Below are 21,572 nucleotides of genomic sequence, written 5' to 3'. Positions count from 1 at the left end.
TTCAAGACTCTTGTCTATCCTTTGCGCACTTTGCTAGTGTTCCGACTTATTATATCCAGACTGAGAGTCCCTGTGCACATGGAGACGGTGCAAAGGACCAACGTCTTGAAGCAAGGCCACTGGGTCTAGTTCTGCCCTCTAGAGGCCATTTGATTGAATATTTCCCCCTCTCGATCTCCCCCGCCTAAACGCCCTTCGTTCTTTAAACATATTTCCCACCCACAACCTACCTCAGACCGCACGTATTTTTCCACCCCATCGGCTTGCGTTTCAAACTGTACTTTCAGCCGAGGCATTTGTGACAAATTTCCTCCAGAAATTGTTCACTTAGCTTGCAAGTCCAATGGATTCAAACCTGCAAGATCAACAAGACTGCGCTTTGAGGCATATAGTCTCTACAAGGTCATTAAGTTCCTTTAACTTTGGGAAGTCATTGCTCGGTTGGCGTTGTTTTTCACCGTCAACAAAATCTGTTTTCCCCGTTCCATCAATAATCTTTCTGTGCAGTCCCCGCTGTATGTGGTCGTGTTCATTGCGCTCAATGTGTTTTTTTTCCTCAGAAAATCTTCAGTTGGGCCGGAGTGAAGTTAGTGCGGGTGCTGCATGCGCGTGCCGACTTGTCTTCCGCCGATTAGGTCTACTTCTGTAAGTATCGAATTCTGGATTTCGATTATTTATTTATTAACCACATCCAACAGCGGAAGGACCGCCAATTGCAGGAATGGGATAATTATTGATAATGTACTGAGTACTGTTGCTGTTCGACCTGTACCGAGTGTGATGGCTCTTCGGTTGAAGACGCCTTTTAGAAGTTACAAGTTCAAGATTGGCGCCTTAAATTTTGCCAGCGATACCGGCAATTATATCGTCCAAGGATACTGAATAAAGAATGATGACTTTTGAAATCGAATAAAACCTAGATTAAGTGTTCCCTGTCTTTAATATGGCAAACACAGCAGGCCCTGTCGCCAAGGTTTCTACGCGTGTATGTACGTTTGTCATTATACACGCTAATTAAACGCATCATTTTTTTCTCTTCTTCTTAACTCAGCCATTTTATCTTTCGGGGCCGAATGGGAATAGGCTGGTTAAGTTATGGGGAGGCTTTTGTGCGAACCAGACGGCGCGTGAGATGAACCGTACCCTGATTAAGTTATACCCGTACCCGCCAATTTTTGCCCAGCACAGACATAATGTATCATTCTCCAGATATTCTTAGTCATTAAGGTAAGTAGTGTGCAGACGGCTGATGAGTATCATTAATTCAAGGGTACCATTTAAAGGTCCGATGATTTTTCCCCAGTAATATAAAGGATCTCACAAACTCTCCTCCTTTGATTGTTTAATATTAAACTGCTTTCTCCCAAGGCCCTGTGGTCTCTTGTTTGTTTATGACTATACAGTATCCAGTTAAACACATTTATGGGATTTATTTTAAAGGAGGCTGGTTATTATAGCTGCACGAGGCTGGCAACTGATGAAGCGTAACTAGCTTTCATTTTCTGGCAGAAAATGCAATTACTCTTTTCAAGGTTAACAAGACATTAAACAGGGGAGTTATGAAGATGGTAATTCTGCAGCGGGGGATGGTTTTGTGGATAATCGTATAGTCTGACCGATCGGCCGTCGCCCAGGGTATATTCATTCCGCCCGGCTGAGCTTCGCAATATAAGTTTGGATCAAAAAATTGTGTTGACTACAGGTTTGGCCTTGGAGTGGTTCTGAAGTTTAATTTAAATCCTCTTTAAGATAAAAAGCCAGCGTAGTTTAGGAATAAGACTTATGACTCCAAAATGAATCAGGAGTTTTTGTGGGTCACGATAATCCATTGCCTGTCACGGTGGTGACTCATTGTGGATCATTGTATGATCCAATATAGGTCAAATGACCCAAGGCGGGTTAGATCTTACCTGAGTCATAATGACCTGATTATAGTAATCGATCACTGTAACATTATAGGTCATTATGTGTATACCAATCTCCTATCTCACTGACTGACTGACTCGCTCTTCACTGACTAACCCACTGCCTGTTACCTGTGTCCCGGGCAGTGTTATCGTATAGGATTACCCGTAATGCCAATGGATGGGCAAACTTCGTCCAATTGTGTAGACCAGATGCATGAAAAGACTTTCCTGAATGACCACTCTGAATTAATTGCAAAGAATTCTGTGTGCTCTATTTGTGATTTACTTGGCTTGGCTTGACTTGTGTTGTTTTAGTAATATTGTGTACAAATGGTACCCATCAGGGACTAGACATCTGCATCAAATATTGTCATACCATTGTGATGTATAGAAAACAAAATTCAATGTCCGCTAATTTGTCAAATGATCATATTTTGCTATAAAACTGGGAAACTTCGGGATTTACAATGGCTGACATAAGAGCAAGGTGTATTTTAACTTCTCCCCATTTCCCTCGCACTTTGAGACAAAAGCCCCGGAATCTTTCCCCAAACGATGAAAAACCCCTGTCCATCACTCACAACAATACGGATATGATTTTGCCTTAATGAGAAGAAATTAATGGCAATATCCTACGCACCTGCCTACAGCATTTAGCCTCATCGGATATCTCACTACAGCGTTTCTGAAAGTGACCCTCGAAAAAGTACAAGCGATTCTCCAACGAGCAATACTTCAATTTGGAGTGACGGGCACGGTTAATGTTAGTTTTTACAAGGTACTTTGTGTGTGCTGATGGCAATATGTGACTCGATCGGATCGGCAACTGTTGAATTGCACGTGATTAGCATGCCAGCTGCTTATTATCTTTAAATCTTAAAGGTACATTCATGTCCAGTAGAAATAATATCATACTGGTATAGATGTCTCACTGCGTGCATATTCTTATTCTTGTAGTTGTTGGGATTGACATTTTGACAAATGGTTTTTATGTATTTTTTTCCAAAATCAACTCTCGTCGATGATGCCTCTCCAGGGCGCCCTTTCGTATGATGACGTCATTTTGCCTTTTGTGTTTCAGCGTGGCTCATCACTGTTACACTGATGTTTACATCTCGATGCATGGACATGGTTTTGAAAGGAAGATATCCGATGTGCTTTTTTTCAGGAGAATTTCAAGAAACGAACTCATTGTTACGGACATTTCAAGGCTGAATTGAAAACTTATACAAGTGGTTTATTAATCATGCTTGTTCGCACACAAGAGTGTGATAATGCACATCTATTTAATATAAACACAAGGAAATAACAATTCATTTTGCCCAATTCTGGAAGAGTTGAAGCACTGAACGAAAGACTTCAAACCTTGCTCAATGCCTGATAAGACCAAATCTCCTGAATTTCCGCTCCTCGTACCTTCTCAATCTCCAGAGTAATAATAAAAGTGGTCAGGGTTGCGGGGGAGCCCTTTAATTTGACTAAACACCGCAATAATAATGTACCGCATCACAATATCGCCAGCAACCGGCCTAGCAAGGCTTCACATTGATTTTTTTTCTCTCTCATTCTTTTCACCGAACGTCCTTCCCCCCCCCAAAAAAAATCTACTTGTAATTATTTGCATTGATTTATGGTTTGTAACGGCGGCTTCCCGTTTGTACCGCGGCCTGTACCGCGCCGTCGGAAATTAAAGCGCGCGGAGATGAATGACTGGGTATTGTCGAGTGACTGGGAAGGGGAAGTTCTATACGACCTTGAAAATTACCGGTTCTTTTGGAGAGCTCAAAGGCAAGATATTTTTTGTTCAGGAATTGTATGCCTGTAGGCTAAATTTGGCCACAAACGATTGTGCATGCAGTTGTGGCCCTCTGGCGGATCTCATGGACATTTCAGCGTGATGTGTAATGATCAGCTTTTTGTAAACCGGTTTTAATTTTGGCCTCGCTCGAGGATTATGTTAGCATCAGATGTCATTTGGTGAAAAATGCAAATTAAAAAGAATTTCTCATTTCCTTTGGTTTACGCTTGTGATTTGTGTCGCAAATTTGAAATGCTGCATTTGGATTTGGAGCTTAACTACTTAATTACAATTAACTTGAAATTGAATTTGGAACAAAATACATGAAACAATGATTGCAAAGTGTATACGTTTGATGCATTTCATTAAAAAAAAGAATAATTAATAGTATCCGTTTCATTTCTTCTTTTATCCGACAGTCCTCAATCATTGTAGCAGACATTTATTTAATGTCTGCCATTTTTAATGGCATCACAGATGTGCATGACATTTTAATGATATTTGGTTTTTCCACAAAAATATCATTTATCATAATTAACAGCCCCAAAACACACTACATTGCACACAGGCGCTCTGCCTGCGACAAGATTAATGGCTGCCTTCTGTCGGAACCAATTAATAATGCACATTTGTGCACATTATAAATAGATGTGTCCAATTCGGTTCGGAAAATACTTGGAAGTTTGAAATGCCGTGTAGGATTCTTGTTGATTTGAAATCCTCATTTCAGCTTCACTGGCTTATTATTTATTCATGATTTCAATGAAAAAGGGAAGTATTTTTGCTCCTTGTCGTGTGGTCATCGTGTTGTGGTGAAAATGAATAGCGTTCTTTCGTCCTTTTTTCTGCAGTTTTGGGAAATTAAGTACAAAATCCTGTACAGTATGTCACATTAAGACCTATATTGACGACACCTAATACCTTGATTATGCAACCCAGTGCTATTATTTCTCGGGATCAATTTTGAGGGAAATTCTTAGATTAGTTTGGGGAAAACGCTCAAAATTCCGACCATAGATGCCTTATGAATCAGGAACCATCATCCAAGTTTTAAGCATAATGCATTAACCTGCTGTATCAAACGTTTTTCAAAGAGTCAGGAAACCAGGCAGATGAGTGTAGCCTTAATATAAGTGTTTGTTTTTATTTCAAAACACTCCTGCTACGCCAAAGTGCAAACAACTCTGTTACCATGACAACCGGATCTAACCACTCCATCTTGTCAACAGTAACATAATAGGCAACTTCTCTCTCTCTCTCTTTTCATCCCCAGTTTTGGAAAATTGGTTTCTTTTCAAAAACAATTATCTGGCAATACACTTTTGGGGAATTGGTTTCTGTCAAAAAAAATAATCTGGCAATACAATTTGTCAACAAACAAGAAATTTACAGAATGTTGATTGTAAATACTTCAGATGATGAAGTAGTTGTCAACTTTAAAAAAATAATAATTTAATCGAGTCGTGTGGTGGAAAACGTACAAAACGATAACACAAATCAATTTCGCCGTGTAGTTGATGATCGATCTTAATGAATAATCGTTTAGTCATGCTGACAGATCGATCGATCAATTTCTGAAAAGAGCGAAGTTTTTTTATTTTTTCAATTTCAAACTTGGCACGATGACAACCGATACATCACGACATCGGAATTCGAATCAGGAAGTTAACCCTCTTTCCATCGTTACTGTTCGTGTTAGTTTTGCTGGGGCCAATTCATGCTAAGCACAGACTATAATTTGGTTACCAACCAAAAGATAATGCAATCCATATTAACTCATGACTGGTTCCCAGCTATTTTCTGCTTAGCACATAGAAATGACAAGCAAATGTTTTGCTCAAAGCTCCACAAAATTGTGCCAATGGGTAGATGGACTGGTAAACTTTCAGTATAGAGCAACTTCAGTGGCTCGTGTGCCGAAATTACCTTCTGATGATGTTTGGTGCGCATGCTCGCACATGCGCGGTCGAGGCAACGTACACGCACGACATTTTACTTAATACCCTCTTGAAATCAAAGTTAGAATTAAGTAAAATCTTAATATGAGACAACGGAGTTGTCGCTGAGATGATATTTGATTGATCCCACATTAGTTTAGTCGGAAAAGGGGGGTATCGTGCACCCTCGGAAATCAATTTCTAATCAACGTTCCTAGGTCAGAAAAAATGCGTAGAAAACGATTTGCTATGTTAAAAAATTCAAAAAATGTCCCATGTATTGTTTTTATGCAAATTAGTGCCGCCATTACCGAAAAATCTATTTTTAATTATATCTCAGCCAGTATTGCAGATAACTGAACGAACTAGGTGTCTAAACCCATGTTTTCAAGGTCAGAGATCACAATAAAACTATTCTGGAAGTGACCACATGTGTCTGTGGCATAGGAATATGCAAATTAGTGCCGCTAATACCGGAAAATCATGTTTTTGGCATATCTCGGCCAATATAGCACATAACTACACCAGTAAGGTGTCTAAACCCATGTTTTGAGGGTCAAGTATCATTAGAAGACCATTCACGAAGTAACTTTGTGTGTCTTTGGCATGAAAATATGTAAATTATAAAGTGTCGGTTTATCAGATATTTGATTCTTAGCCAATATCTCGGCCAATATTGCACTTAACTGCACAAGTAAGGTGTCTAAACCTATGTTTTGAGGGTCAGGTATCATTAGAAGACCATTCACGAAGTAACTATGTGTGTCTTTGGCATGAAAATATGTAAATTCTAAATTGCCGGTTTATCAAAAAAATTATTTTCAGCCAAATTATATTCAATTTCAGCCAATATTACAGTTTATTTTGAATATGATGGCTTAAAATAAACTTTGATCATTATTGCTTATTAAAAACCCTTCTGTCAACATTAGCTGCAATATTGGCCGAGATGTTGGCTAAAAATCAAATTTTCGATAAATCGACACTTTAGAATTTACATATTTACCTGCCAAGGACACACATAGTTACTTTGTGAATGGTTTTCTAATGATACCTGACCCTCAAAACATGGGTTTAGACACCTTACTTGTGTAGTTATGTGCAATATTGGCGAGATATTGGCTAAAAATCAAATATCTAATAAACCGACACTTTATAATTTACATATTTTCATGCCAAAGACACACAAAGTTACTTCGTGAATGGTCTTCTAATGATACTTGACCCTCAAAACATGGGTTTAGACACCTTACTGGTGTAGTTATGTGCTATATTGGCCGAGATATGCCAAAAACATGACTTTCCGGTATTTGCGGCACTAATTTGCATATTCCTGTGCCACAGACACATGTGGTCACTTCCAGAATAGTTTTATTGTGATCTCTGACCTTGAAAACATGGGTTTAGACACCTAGTTCGTTCAGTTATCTGCAATATTGGCTGAGATATACTTACAAATAGATTTTTCGGTAATGGCGGCACTAATTTGCATAAAAATAATACGTGGGACATTTTTTGAATTTTTTAACATAGCAAATCGTTTTTTACGCATTTTTTCTGACCTAGAAATGTTGATTAGAAATTGATTTCCGAGGGTGCACGATACCCCCCTCTTCCGACTGAACTACATGTCTCTGTAGAATTGCGGAGTAGCATATTACCACGTGATAAATATTTATGCGTCATTTATTCTGACACGCCATTTTCATTTGCATAATTTATACATTCAAGGGTAACCGATAGACGTTCGCCTGATGCATTAAAACACCAACCAAGGCTCACACAAACGAGACCAGTTCTTCATTAACTCCTCATTTTTCGAACTTTTCCCAAACAGCTCACGTTCTGTCCGTATTCCTTACGCTGCGAGAAAACCGCCACCTCGGCAGACGATCTTTTTCTTCTCCCCCCCCCCAAAAAAAAAACGCGGCGAGAATTTTGGCGGGAAGCCGGCGACAGTACGTGACGGCGAGGATCACACGCGCAGTGCGTTCACACAACATTCGCACCTCGGTGCCATATCACAAAACACACAGCGATGCTAGATGTATGCAGTCAGTGCATGCATCTTTCGTTTTTTTATTCTCAGACCAGCCGTCATAACTTGTCTTCCTTTCAAGACCCGCCGATAAGTCAAAGATTATCTCACCATTACAGTGTCAATTTCCTTGACTGCCGCCATATTTTGACCTGAAAAGGAGGGAAGAAAAATGGCGCCACCTTTATGAAAAAAAAACTCTCCGCCTGCCGATCGCTCAATATCTCGATGGCTTCTTGGGACTGTTTTTTAGGGAAGGTATAATTTGTTATTTCCGTTTCATTATTTATGTCTGATTATAAGATAAATGTAAATTTATCAACTTAGTAAACATTTCTTATTAAATGACTGGAAGCCATTTCACATCAAGTCATGATCAAGTTAAAAAAGAAAGAAAGTAATAATTAGTGAAATAGGTACGGGCTGTCCTACCGTGAGCGAGCAAGACTTCATGGCGTTGTGTGTTATAAAACATGTTTTTGCATTTTGTCCACCCACAAGTAACACGATTCTGTCACATCTGATATTGATGAATCTTCATGTCAGCAATCGGCTTAAACTCGAATTCATCATTCTCCAATTTTGTAATTTTGTAAGTTCCTCCCGATCCATCTTGCGGTATTTTGATACCCTTCGTACAGGTTTCTCCACATTCTATAAACTCATATATTAAATGCATACTGTTTTCTGTGTTTTGGGGTTAATTAGTCACAACTTAGTCTAATCACCGCGGCTACACGGTATATATTTCTCAATAACTGTTGTGAAATAGAATGAATATTTATGAATGCTGATGAATATTTATGCTGATAATGTATGAATTATTATGAATATTGATGATATGATGAATAGTAAATAGCCTCAAATCTATGCTACGTCTGAGACTGGACAAACGGTATAATGTAGTGTGGAGTTGCAGTCTTATTTTGCATACGAGTAGTAGAACCTATTGTAAACTCCGTAATAGCTCGGGCTTCCCGGCTTATCGTTTCAACAAAACAGAAAAACCATAAAGACCGAGAAAACGGAAAGGACGCGAAACGAAACCACGAGTGGCGCCGCCGATATCCTTGGGGATAATTTGTTTGGCAATGGCCTCCAGAATGAGGGATGACTTCCTCTAACGAGGGCCGCGTATACACATCCAGCGAGAAAACCAGACGGAAATGGGCGGACCAGAGGATCGCTTTTTAGCCCGCTATCGGATCCTAATATATCACCGCCTCTGCAAAACCGTGATTCAGGGTCCCTATCATACCAAGGCACAAGGCCATGGTCATGCATCAATGTTGCACTTGACTCATGCAACGTCGTTGTGCCAGAGTGTTGTCAAGAGTTTTAGATTCTTACAAAAAGTACACCATCAACCAACCTCAGTTATGCCTGCTGAGGCCAACCGCAAAAAAAGTGTAGTGTATTTCGCAGAATTGTCGATTTTAAAAGTATCGTGCTTGCAAAGGCGCCTACCCCCAGTTTTTGTTGTAATGGTCCAATGGATTTTACAAATGTACATGTACAATAACGTTTGTCATGTAGGCCAATTGCTATTCGCAACGGTACAAAATAATTATATATCCATACAAAATAAACTATGCCTTAGTTTGGCTGTTCGATTGTAGTCAACTCAATCCCCCACCCATGCACCCTCAACCCCACCTACTCCACCCCGCCCAAAATCAAAGCTTTTAGCTGATGTAATTGTTTGCTGGAGACTGGTTGTGAGACTTGTTCATCCCGCCAAAAACGGATCGCAGTGTACCGCGCACGCGCGCTGTCGTCGATAGCCTGTAATTGCTCCAGCCGTGCGTGACGCCGACCGTACATACAGAGAGCGCCGACTGACTCGTCTTGATGGATGGCAACCCCTGGAGTCAAATTATGCTCATATTTATTACATGGTACAATGATACATCGTATGTCAGACTCGGTTAAAATGCCTTAATACACTTCCCAGCTGTCTGTGCAAAAAAAAGCCTGAGCCTGGCTCTCTCGATCCGATCCGTCGGGGGAGCCGGAGAGAGAGTGAGATACTGAGAGAGAGAAAAGCTAAACACGCCTGGGCAGGATCACAGGCGGCCGCCGCTCAACCGATGATGGAGTACAAGGGAGCGTGGCCCGTATTTTACATTAGCGGGGCCACGCCGGGTTAGATCGCTGGCAGACCCGGCCCTTATTGTGTCTGTGTGTGCCGCTAGTCTCTGCTTACCCTCCACTGGGGAAGAAAAATTCAAACACGGAAGACTAAACCCAATGAAAGCTGCTCTCTCCCCTTCATCTTTGACTCTCCTTGTATGAATACTTCCCTTGTCCGGAAAACTTCAGGGTGGAATTACTGTACAGAATTCTAGCGGGAGTTCAGGAATTCTAGCGAGATTTTAAACATTTCATTTTAGAGAAGGAAAAAAAAAACATGCTTGATTAACTTGCCGGAGGCCTGAATTGAATCGCAAGATGTGATTTGGTTGTGCAGTGACTAGATCCATTATGGTCAAAGCAAGACGCCGACAAGTCTTGATAATGTTATCAAATTTGCCCTTCACGTTTTGTGTGGGTGCGTGAATTGAAGGTGATGATAATTTACAATACTAAAACTAAGTCTTATAAGTATGCGGCCCGGCAAAAGGTATTTTCCCTTTTTAAGCAGTGGACCCATCCCCTGACAGAATGACATTGGCTTTACCTCGGTGTGGCAAAAGTTACAAGGAAAGCTTGTGAGTTTAGATGTTGCGTTGATGGTCAAGGAACGCTGATCTTTAACCCAAAATGTCATTTTCTGCTCAAGGCACAGGTCAAACTCTTATATATCTGAGGAAACTTGCATGTACATCATCCGTCCTCCACCTTTAGTTGGCGCAAAAGAGCATTAATACCCCAGCTATACCGAGATCCGTCCAGGCAAGGTAGAAGGGGTCGCCATCTCATGAGAAACAAACTCTGCGCGTCTGAACTTGCCGTGATCCTCTCAAGAAACTAGACCCCTCTAAGTGTCGGTACTTGAAACAAGTGTTGACGTGTCGAGAGCTGTGACAAGCAGTCGAAAGTTTTCTCACTCTGTCGGCCGCCGTAAGAGGGCGGTTTGTTAGTGTCAGAGATCACTCAGCGTGAGTAATCAAGTAAGTGTTGACAAGAGTCTCAGGGTACCAGACATGACTTGTTTGGGGATTGATTTGAGAAGTGGGCCGTGGGAAGCCAGTGTATGTGCAAAAGTGTCTATTCTTTCGAAGATATTTTGCATCACAGAAGTTCCTTGTGATGTTTTGGACGTACCTTGGCCCTTCAGCCTTTCCCAGTCGGATCTTTCATTCGATAAATTGTCAGTCAGTTTCTGACTTTTCAGTCTCTGTTTCTTTTTTGATGTACACTCAATTCAAGTCAATGAGTTGTGGACTGAGATTTGTGTCGAGAAGTAGACTGGTACCTGCTTTAAGATGACCAATATCTGCTTCTCATGTTCAAGGACTCGTCGAAGATGGCTGACAAGTGACAAGGCTCCATCTTAGAATGTTAAAAGCCAAACCCTGTGAATGATGACAGCTCAAGTTCAAACCACTTCACCTCTGAGGGAACAGACGCCGGTCCAAAGCTTCAACCGCCAATCAAAAAGACTGAACTATAGGAGCGATGCCTGACATCAAAAATCCGAAGCGTTGATTGCCAATCAATGAGGGTCATCGTAAGATCGATCCCTGACTTTATTCAAATCCAAACTTCAAAAGTCAATCAATAACAGTGATCCACAAACTATATTGATTGGATCCGGAGTGATCCCTGACCGGATCACTTCAGCCGCCAATCAAGGAGAAAGATCCTTAATTACTGAACAACATAAAGCTTCACCCGCCAATCATGAAGGATGATCCGTAGGAGTGATCCCTGACTGATAACAAATAAATCAAGCTTCAGCCTCCAATCCACAAGAGTGGCACACTGGAGCGATCCCTGACTAATCAAGAATCTCCTCTGCTGTCTCCCACCTCATCTCCCAGGCATCACAAGCCGATAGCAGCAGACTCTCCACCACGGGGGTGTCGCGAGCACGTCCCGGTGGGATCGACAACCCGGCGAGATCACAAGACATCAAAAAATCACGACGGCCACTCCAAATGAGTTTTTCTATCATCGGTAACGACCGGTGCGGAATACTAATGGCCGATGGAGACCGGGCGGTGAGACTCGGACGTGCTATCGGGGCTCATCCACCCGATAGAGCGCGGTGATGATGACTAGACTGTCCAGCTAGATGGTTAAAGGGAATATACAACATTTGCAAACATCGAAAAAAAAACTACCAAGTTTTTGCGAAATACCTTAATAGGATGTTGGTAAATGACAGCCTGAAGCATCCTGTAAAATTATGGCACCTGGTATACTGTCATTTTCAAGAAAAGTGGTATTTTTGTATCAATTTCCAACGCTGATCGGCCGATCAGCGTTGGAAACAACTGGCTTTTTTTCAAATACTGGCCCCAATTGACCATTGCACTTGTTTGCAATCGATTACAAACCTATGAACGGGTACGAGCCAGCTAGACTGGTTCCCTGACCTTACAATTCCCCAATGTATGTAAACTGCTCTGTTTCTTCTTATATGGAGTCAGGGAACCAGACTACAGGAAAATGATCGTTTTTCTTGGTTTTTATAGCATTTTCGAACCCAAAACCTCCAAAAAGTCAGTGCAACTATATTTGCTTTATATTTCCAACCCCCCAATTCCATCCATTTCTGAAAATTACAGCAAAAGCAAATGATGTATATTCCCTTTAACCCTGATGTATCTTAAAGAGATTTTCACATCCACTACTGTGGTCGAATTCATTTTTTTTTATACGGTACGCGTACCTCGCTTTCACTGATGGCTTCAGTATTGCTGCGAATACTTTCCCCATGACTTTTGACTTAAGTATAAGTACTTTAACATACACATAGAAGTCCACTTATTAGTCCTACTACTAATGATATGAGTGATTAGCTATAATTTTAAGAGGGTATATAAGTATACGAACTTTACCTTCAGTTCAGTTTAATATGTACACCACTTTGCTATGAGTGTCCGAACGTGCATGAGTATAATTCTGGGTACGCAATTTGAGAGAAAAACAGATTTTGAAAACGAGTATATTGACATGAGCGTACGAGTTTGAGTATTCGTGTAATTTGCCTTGTATTCGAATTCGAGATCGAGAACTCACGGGCACTTGGGTGTTTCTCTGAGTACGGATGGGTACACATAAGTCCTCGGTGCTCGTGCTAGTCTGATCTCTATTACCACAAACCCGGTTCATGTTTTCAAAATGCAAACTTCCCGTGTTTTCCGTTTAATTCCCACCTAGGATCCAAACTCTTGACAACCTTGAAAATAGTACGTGACATTGATGCATTATGTATACGACTTGATGCTCACTTCTTGAGACGTCACAGCCAATGACTGTTATATGCCTTCGCAGGGAACTTGTATAAGGCCTGCTCAACACAAGCCACAGGACGAGCGTCAAGAATTCAAAACATACCACCCCTCCACACTGTCAACTACAGTTAAATCTCGATAAGTCAAACCTCAAGGGAACAGGCTCAAAATTTGACTTGAGCAGAGTTTTGAGTGAAGCAGGGTTGTATATCATTGTTATTACTACTGAAGGGAATGGATTCTTTGTTTGACTTAACAGTTGTTTTGAGTTATCAGAGTTTGACTTATCGAGGTTTCACTGTATAACTTGTCCTGGACTCAGTGTGTTTCAGAATTGTACCCGACGTAAAGCCAGCGAGTGCGTAAAGTCTTGTATTAGTGAGCACTTTTCGACCGTAACCAAAAACATGTTTTGGCTCTCGGTCATTGGTTGGGCGTTTTCACGGCTTTCGGTGGCGCTTGAAATGACGTCAATGTTGGGACCAAACGAGAAGCAAAGATGCTCTCGAAAAGTAATGCAGATGATCTTGTGTTGCTTTAAATTAATGAAGAAATTATCCCGTTTTGGTTCAAATTGGTTGCCAATGCCAACAAAGACAGTGCGTTTGTCCCTCTATAAAGTCTTCTGTTTTTCCACTGCTGTATTATCAATGGCTTGTACATTGTAATACCATCTCAAAATACAGAGATGTACCGTCTTGTAGATAAATTTCCTGTAGTAAGTAAGATCCGTTAGTGTTTGATCTCAGGCACAAGATGGTGCGTTTGACAATGTGCATATGTTGTTCACGTGGTGGATAATGGAGTGACATGTACTGTACTTGCCGTAACTTTCGAGTAAAATAGCCTGATTGCCTCTGGTGAGCCCTCTGCTCTGCTTTTCCATTTTGATGTATCGCAAGTCGTTGACCTTCGTAAGAAGGATTCCGATTGAAGACTCCTGGCCGTGGTGATGAGGCTGTCGGCTGTCTTGGATGCACGACCCTTTTGTTCGTGTGGAGTCCCTGACAGTCCTTGACAAAGGGGTTTCTGACATTGCCTTGAGGACATGTCCGAGTTTATTGTGTGTATGTGCGTGACTGGGTGGCCACAGTAGCCGTGTCACTGCCATATCTGCCCGGCCACTGTAATGTCATTGAAGATGTGGTTCGGACAGGCGGGTGTTGGCTTCGATATACGTGCACCAACGACTGTCATTGCGATACGCAGTAACAATATTTGGACTTGTATTTTTGTTGGAATGCTGAGCTTAAAATTCTCGGACAATTGATGTATTCTTGCCTTATTGGAGATTTACATATTGCACAGTTGGTATAAGCAAATAGTTTTCTAGTGTAGGCTTGTTAAATAGTTAAGGACGTATCAAAACAGAACAATAATTAATTTGTAATTAATGATTAATTCAAATCATCGGTGCAGGGTGATTTCATGCACTCGTTTGCACAATCAAAATTCTTCTTTTCACAATTAATGCATACTTGCTTCTTTTGTTCGCTAAAATGAGTTATGTTTTCGAATTCAACAAACACAAGCTGGAATCATTCATGAAACAGCCGTTTAGCACTTATTTTTTGGGTATTTTAGAAAGTGAGATATGGCGGGAGTGATCAGTGGATGATATGCACGCCGATCGCACTCAATTTATTTCACAAGTCGTTCGCCCTACAAGGACCGAAGCACGCACTACTCATTAGCCACGGTGGCTAATCTATTCCCAGCGTTATTACCCCTAATCACCCAGCCTGTATATAGACCTCCCCTATAGCTCATCATCCCCCTGTATAATTACTGTCATTAACTATAATGCCCTCTCCTTGGCAATTATTGACCACTAGAAGGCCAAGTTCAACCATGACTTGGCTTTTTAATTGCCCTCTCCTCGGGTGATATATTTTGTGTTGGAGTGGAGCGAGAGACGTATTTTTGGCACGACTCCCACAACCTGTAAGTTGCTGTGACATATCGAAGCGAGCCCCGGAAACCACGTCCATTCGGTCCGCGCAATGTATCAATAACTACATTCTGGCTTTCTCATCCCCGTAAGTGTAACGAATTATCGCGGCGGAAGTATCGCATGGTCTCGTGCAAGCGTTCAGTTCCCGCGGGATTTGGCTTGATGGATTGACAGTTTGACAGCTCATCAGATATAGTCAGACCATGTGGGGGATTTTTGTGTGTATGTGTGTTCGTCCTGAGTGCGACCCTGCTGATGAACAATCGTCAGAAATACTCAGAGTGACATGAGTCCAGGACAAATTAAAAACAAACCGAAAACAAAGTTTGATTGACTGACTGTCAAAAACCCGCACACCCAAACTGACAGGCCCTCGAAGAAAACGGAAGAAACTTAAAGGTGCTCTTTCGTCCATGGATTGATAAAATTAAATGTTATAGATTTTTGCAAACCATCTTTTGAAAGTATGAGCCGCAGGAGATCCACATTATTAATGTAGTACAATCATATCGGAAAAAACGCTGTTTTTGGTTGTTTTTTTTGTTTTTTTTTAAATATTACGCAGCGGCAGTATTTGTTTTGCCCTGCCTATATATTCTAATTGATACGATCTTATCAAACCACGCGAATTCCAAACGAACTTGTCAAAACGTACTTAATTAAGGCCGGCTGTAGACAAGCAGAAAAAAAACCATAGCAGACAAGCAACCAATTAAAGATAGCAAATGCTCTATCAACGCTCTATCACATAAAGAAAGGAAACAAATTGATTGGTTGAAGTCTACATATAGAACCATGGAAACCAAACTGAAGAAAGTGGTAAGCTTGTCTTTCATACACCAGTAGAGGTCCATATGCAGCTCTTTATTCAGTCCTCATGGTATCCTGTTTTGTAGACTAACTTTCTAACCCGCTGACCAAGACCCTGTCAATGCACTTTCCCCATTATCGCTCAGCCACCGTTCCTCTCCTATAGAGCCATTTTTAGACCCTGGTGATTCACGATGTGTCCGACTACACCCAAAAAAAAATTAATGTCGAAAATGTGTGAACTGAAACCCCAGCGGGGAGTCAGTCAAAAAAAGAAGGTATTTGGACATATTTCGGCCACCCTGATTAGTCTGGAAGGTGCGAGATGGGGAAATATCCGATTGGCTTGTCACTCCTCAGCCGTAAATAGATCGAACTGGGCAGCCAGACTGGTCAAGAAAAATCGTCGATGTAAACAGCTATGGCCTTTAATAACTGTTTCACTTTCAGTTACCAACGTGTCAATAACTAGCAAGATGTTATTACCAAAACAATACCAATATTGAAGGGTGATCGAAGAGATCGACTGGCCGAGATTTGAACCTGCGACCTCTCCAAACACAGAACAGGTGTTGTACCAACTGAGCTATCAAGCCCTGTGTTGGCGGTCTTCTAAATTGTCAATGTCAGTGTTCAAGGGCGCTACCCAGAAGCAAAGAAAAAAGAGAGCAACACTCGGTGTGTTTACCTGACGAGTATGTTTGGATACCAAATAATAAAATCTTTCAGTTAATTTTAATGTCGCACTTGATAAATAAATAAAAGTGGGGTTTAACTGTAAATATTAAACCACATCCCTTCCCTAAAATACGAAGTGGGCATACGGTCCCATTTAAGTTTGCATTGGTTGCCGATTAAAGGGGACGGAACGTTCTAAAATTGTGCCTCTGGTCAGATAATATCATATCTAACCTTGCGGTTTTCCCCCAATTATATGAAGTAAATTTTTGCAGAGTGCATCGATGTCCCTGTTTTTTATCTGGAAGGAGTCCCCAAGCCTAATTACTAAAAAGGTTTTGGAAGAAACAAGGCTTTTAAGACCCTGACCTTGAAAAAAATATTGACTAGGCAGTAGGCACGTATACTTGAAGACAAACACCGTTGATGAATATAGCCGCAAACCTGACAACAGAAAAGCCGCAGACACGAAAAAACGAGAGAGAGAAGAAAAAAAAAAGACTCCCCGCTCCTTGAGCGAAACCTCGGCTACTAATTTGCCCTAATCAAAAGGAGATGTGCAACCAGCGGTCTTACATCATGACCTTCGAGGAAGAGAAACAAAAAATGACAGGACACACTCCAGAAGAAAAAAATCATTATAGCGGTAATGAATAGAGACGGGAGTGACGGGCGAAAAGTAGGGAAGTAGATATCGGGGGTAGAGTCAAGGCTGAGCCGTGGCACTCACTCTTTCTTACCCGGTGTGTCCTTGGGTCCTCCATCGCCTCTTAACTGACGTCTGTCAGCCCGCATTTCCTCCCCGAGACATCATCCTAGCAGCAGAGCTTCCTGAGACGGGATATCAGGAGAAGGTGGCGGTTATGCGCTGCATCGAGGAACACAGGACAACGCCAAGGCAGAGAGTATAGCTAAGCTGGCAAACCGAGGACCCGAGCCACGCTGCACGGGTCCCAAGGGGCCCGTCAAGCTTCATTCTGGGCAGTTGCAAAAGTGACGGCTATAATTCGCAACACTGGGATCTGTCAATTCTGAGTTTCCTGGGGTTTTTTTCTGGGGGCAACACATGAACGCTGCAGAGCCCAAGCCACGTGCTCCATCAAGTCGGCCAAGTTCAACATTTTTTTCTTCTTCTTCTATTCCCAGAGAGTTTCATATTTTAATGGACCTTGGCGCCCGGGACGGTGCGTCAAGTTTGCTTTGCTTAGACCGTGAGTAATCCACACCCATTCCAGCTGATGGATGTGTGTCAGCGAGCAGATCACAAGGACCTTGGCGGTTGTTCTTCCCTTCGCTTACATTCATTTCCTTGTTTGTACAATCAAGCGAGAAAGAAGTACCAAATAATGAATTGGCAATTTGGAATGGAGTACCCAAGCGACGGCTGCCGTTCCGCTACCCTCCGGCTTCCTCTGAAAGCACTTTTGTCCCCACCTGGACGGTATCATGTTTATCTTTTCCAATCTTGATGCCAACAAGCAAAAAGCACAAGGTTAAATTTTTACATCAGAATCATATTTCTCTGGTAATCCTATTTCCCCGATAAAAGAACTAAGTTCGCCGCGTCCGATCTCTTCAATTGATCATAATGCACCAAACGCAGTCTCTAATGCAAATCGCTGTGCCTGAAGAATTTTCAAGTCACTTAATTGGTGCAATTCCGACTCAAGACAAGTCTCGGTGTTGCTAACATTTAGTCGACCTTTTCTAGCATGAAACTTCGCGTGGTCATTGTTGGTGTCTCCAGTGCAGTGCATACTTGTTATTTGCCAACCCTAATAATTTGGACGGTATAGCGTTTTATTGCTCCATGTTTCTACCAATTTCGGAGCTTATTTTCCGCCTCAACAACCCGAAGTACCTTTCCACTCGTTTTCAGTTTTCTACTTAAGTGTGTTGTTGTTTTTAAAAACTGTTGCTCAATTACACAACCTTTTTTATTTAAATCGTTTCTAGATGCCTTCTTCGTGGTTAGCTGGCATGTCTTAAGCGGATGGGTGGTCCTCAAAGCAAACCTGCCTCGTTTCATTTTGCGAAAAGTGTTAACTCTGTCATTCTTTGGTGTCATCGTTTGGACTCGGGCTCAGTGAAAGTCCTCGTTCTGCTTCAGAAACATTAAATCTTATGCTTTGAGGCCGTAGTATTGGACCTGTCAGTCCTGTTGTCCGTTCTTTAAAACCGAGGACCTGTCATCCTGTTGTCCGTTCTTTAAAACCGAGGACATTTCATTCTGCTGTCCGTTCTTTTAACCGTGAATACCTTTCATGGTCTTGTCTATTGTTTAAACCGAGGACATGTTATTGTCTTGTCCATTCTTTAAAACCGAGGACCTGTCATCGTCTTGTTAATTCTACCGAAGACCTGTCATCCTGTTGTCCATTCCTTAAAACCGAGGACCTATCATCCTGTTAGCCATTTTTAAAGCCCCTGTCACACTTGTCCGAATCGTCACTCCGTTCATGTTCCGAGTAAAACATTGTGGATTCGGTGTTTAATCGGCTTGAACTGAACTCAAACGGATTTCCCTCGGTTTTCCTCGGTTTTCCAACGCTATATACTCGTGTACGTTCGGTGATGCACTGAGGAACTCGGAGAAATTATTGAACCTGTTTAATAATTTCTCCGAATTGTCGCGGCAACCTCAATACGGACGGTGTCCGGTATACACACGGAATATGCACGGAATGCACGGAATACATACTGTACTCATTCGTTGCCATTCGTTGCAATGCGGAATAGGTACGGAAGAGTACGGAACAGGCCTCCGATCGATAACCGTATGTATTCAGAGTTCATTCCGAACCCACACCATTGTAATGTTCGGAAAGCGGTCTTGAGATCAATGAATTTGTCAAAGTTTGGCACGTCCGGTGATGATCGGAGAGGTTCTGAATATAGACGGATTGCAATCGGAATAGCAACTTATTAGATCCGGAATAAGACCGGATTATGATCGGGGTATTTTCATTTCTGGCTGGTTTTTTGACATTTCTCTCCGAACGTGTCCGAATTAATAATATTTCAGATCGGTTTATGAACGGAATTATAGATTCGGACAAGTGTGACAGGGGCTTTAAAACCGATTAATCCTGTCAATTCTTTAAAATCGAGGACCTGTCACTTTCTTGTCCATTCTTTCAAACCTTTGCTCGATTAAAGCCGATTGTGGGATCACTGATTTACATGACATCCTTTGTGTGCGCTTTCAAACCGAGGACCTTTTGTCATTATCTTTTGACCGTTTCTTCACGTACGCAATTTCCATTGAAGTTTGAACCCTGCTTGTTGTTACACGAGATCCTCCTCTCTTTTTTTACTGCAGAATGCAACAGTCGTCGGTCAACTTACCATTCATTCGGCACCTCTGATACCACGACTTAACAACCCCGGATAACCATTCCTCAGCTTCAGCGGATGGAAATGGTTGAGAGGTTGACGCCTCGCCGACCTTGAGGATCACGGAGCGAGAGGAGTCTCCCCTTGCCTCCCTCCCCTATCTCTCCCCGGTGTCATTTGCCACCTGCGCTCGCTTGGCGCTTTTAAAGGGCCGTGCCGCTTCCCCATCCATGCTGCCAGAACCTTTGATGCACTTGCCGTAGAAAGGGCAATTCTGTCACGGGTCAGTTTCAGCACGTGACATAGGAGGTGTAAAGTTGAAGCTTTTCACACTTTACCTTCTGTTCACAGGTCTTTGTACTATTGGTCAGCTGTCAAAATATGCAATTAACGGTGGTCTTTTAATACCTTTCAGGACTTGTATATATGGTAACTATTATTTGATCAATAACCGTTGATCATTCAAACTTACTCTTTGCGATGCTCGTATGAATGTTTGACTTGCATTTATGTATGAAACAAAATCATGAACGGTTTCTGATATTTTTAATCGTCTTTTCCATGACAAGATTGGCGTGAAGATTTTGGTTTAGTTTAGTTATCGAGTTAGCTTCAACTTAACTGCAAGACAAGTGGTCGGGGTTGTCAAGCCATGTGCTCTTGCAACCACGGGGTTAGAGGTTCGAGCCTCATCTTTAAAGTTGGTGACTGCACGCATTAGCTTATTGGCGAATTGTTGTCCCATTTGCAATCGCAGGTGGGAAAGCCAAATCCACGTCAGCCTTGGCAGGACTCGAACCCGGGTCACAGGGGCGGAAGGCGAGGAAAGTACCGGCTCGCAAACCTGAAGTTCCAAGGTAATTTGAGTTTGACGCTGTACCGTGACTTACTCCCATAGCGTGACTGCGCGCTTGAATGTGAATCTAACTACCCTTTAATGTCTTAATAGTTGACTGGACTTCATCGCCTGTCATCAAGCATCGGCCGCCACTCATCTTCAGCTGAGATGAGGGGTGTAATTAAACATGAAGGAGTTCTTTTACACACGGGAGGGGAGGTTCATTAATAATTGGCGACGAGCTTGAACTTGGCAAGATTCTCCAGGGATCCTGCCAATCCTCGTATGTATACAGCAAATCGACGGGCTGTGACGCCGTACAGTTGGGCCATCTCGGCGAGGCTAGTTTCCGCTCTGGGAATCTTGGTAATAAAGTGAAGACTGTGCACTGGAAAGCTTTCTGTGAAATTTGTGAGTTGCTTCATCCAGTCGGTGCAGACATTAGGCTCCATCGCTGACAGGGGAGAGCTTAGTAATAAAGTCCCCAAACTCATCAAATACTTGTTTTCCCGGCTATATCCTTATAAGTATATTCAGCCCACGCCTTACAGTCGGCTGCCAATTCGCATTTTGCGTCATGAATTTTGCCAATTAGAATGTGTACTCGACTCTTAATACAGTAGCATACACACATTTTGACAAGCGTAGCATCTATATCTGAGTGTAATATTACTACGTTGTACTGTTGCACATAACACATATGGCTACATTTTAGGCTGGGTGTCGAGATTAAGTTTCTATAACTATAGGCCTACGTCCCTGGCCCTGTGCAGTGATATGCAAATTTATGTGGTATATTCATACATATTCAGATATTATGCAGATATATCTGATTTGTATTCATATGAAGAACATTTTCTCGTTAAAAAGG

At 41.9% G+C, this 21,572-nt stretch overlaps 1 long non-coding RNA gene across 1 annotated transcript; it reads left to right on the top strand.

The window, feature by feature from the left end:
- The first annotated feature begins 571 nt into the window (after nucleotides 1-571).
- Nucleotides 572-21,096, top strand: LOC119731562. Its single transcript, XR_005271467.1, has 2 exons — nucleotides 572-645; nucleotides 19,850-21,096. It is a non-coding gene; the product is annotated as an uncharacterized LOC119731562 (long non-coding RNA).
- Nucleotides 21,097-21,572: the final 476 nt, after the last annotated feature.

The sequence above is a fragment of the Patiria miniata genome, unplaced genomic scaffold (assembly GCF_015706575.1).
Source record: "Patiria miniata isolate m_02_andy unplaced genomic scaffold, ASM1570657v1 HiC_scaffold_24, whole genome shotgun sequence".
Lineage (NCBI taxonomy): Eukaryota > Metazoa > Echinodermata > Asteroidea > Valvatida > Asterinidae > Patiria > Patiria miniata.
The sequence above is the reverse complement of the archived record's forward strand: the minus strand, read 5'-3'. Positions and strand labels throughout refer to the sequence as shown.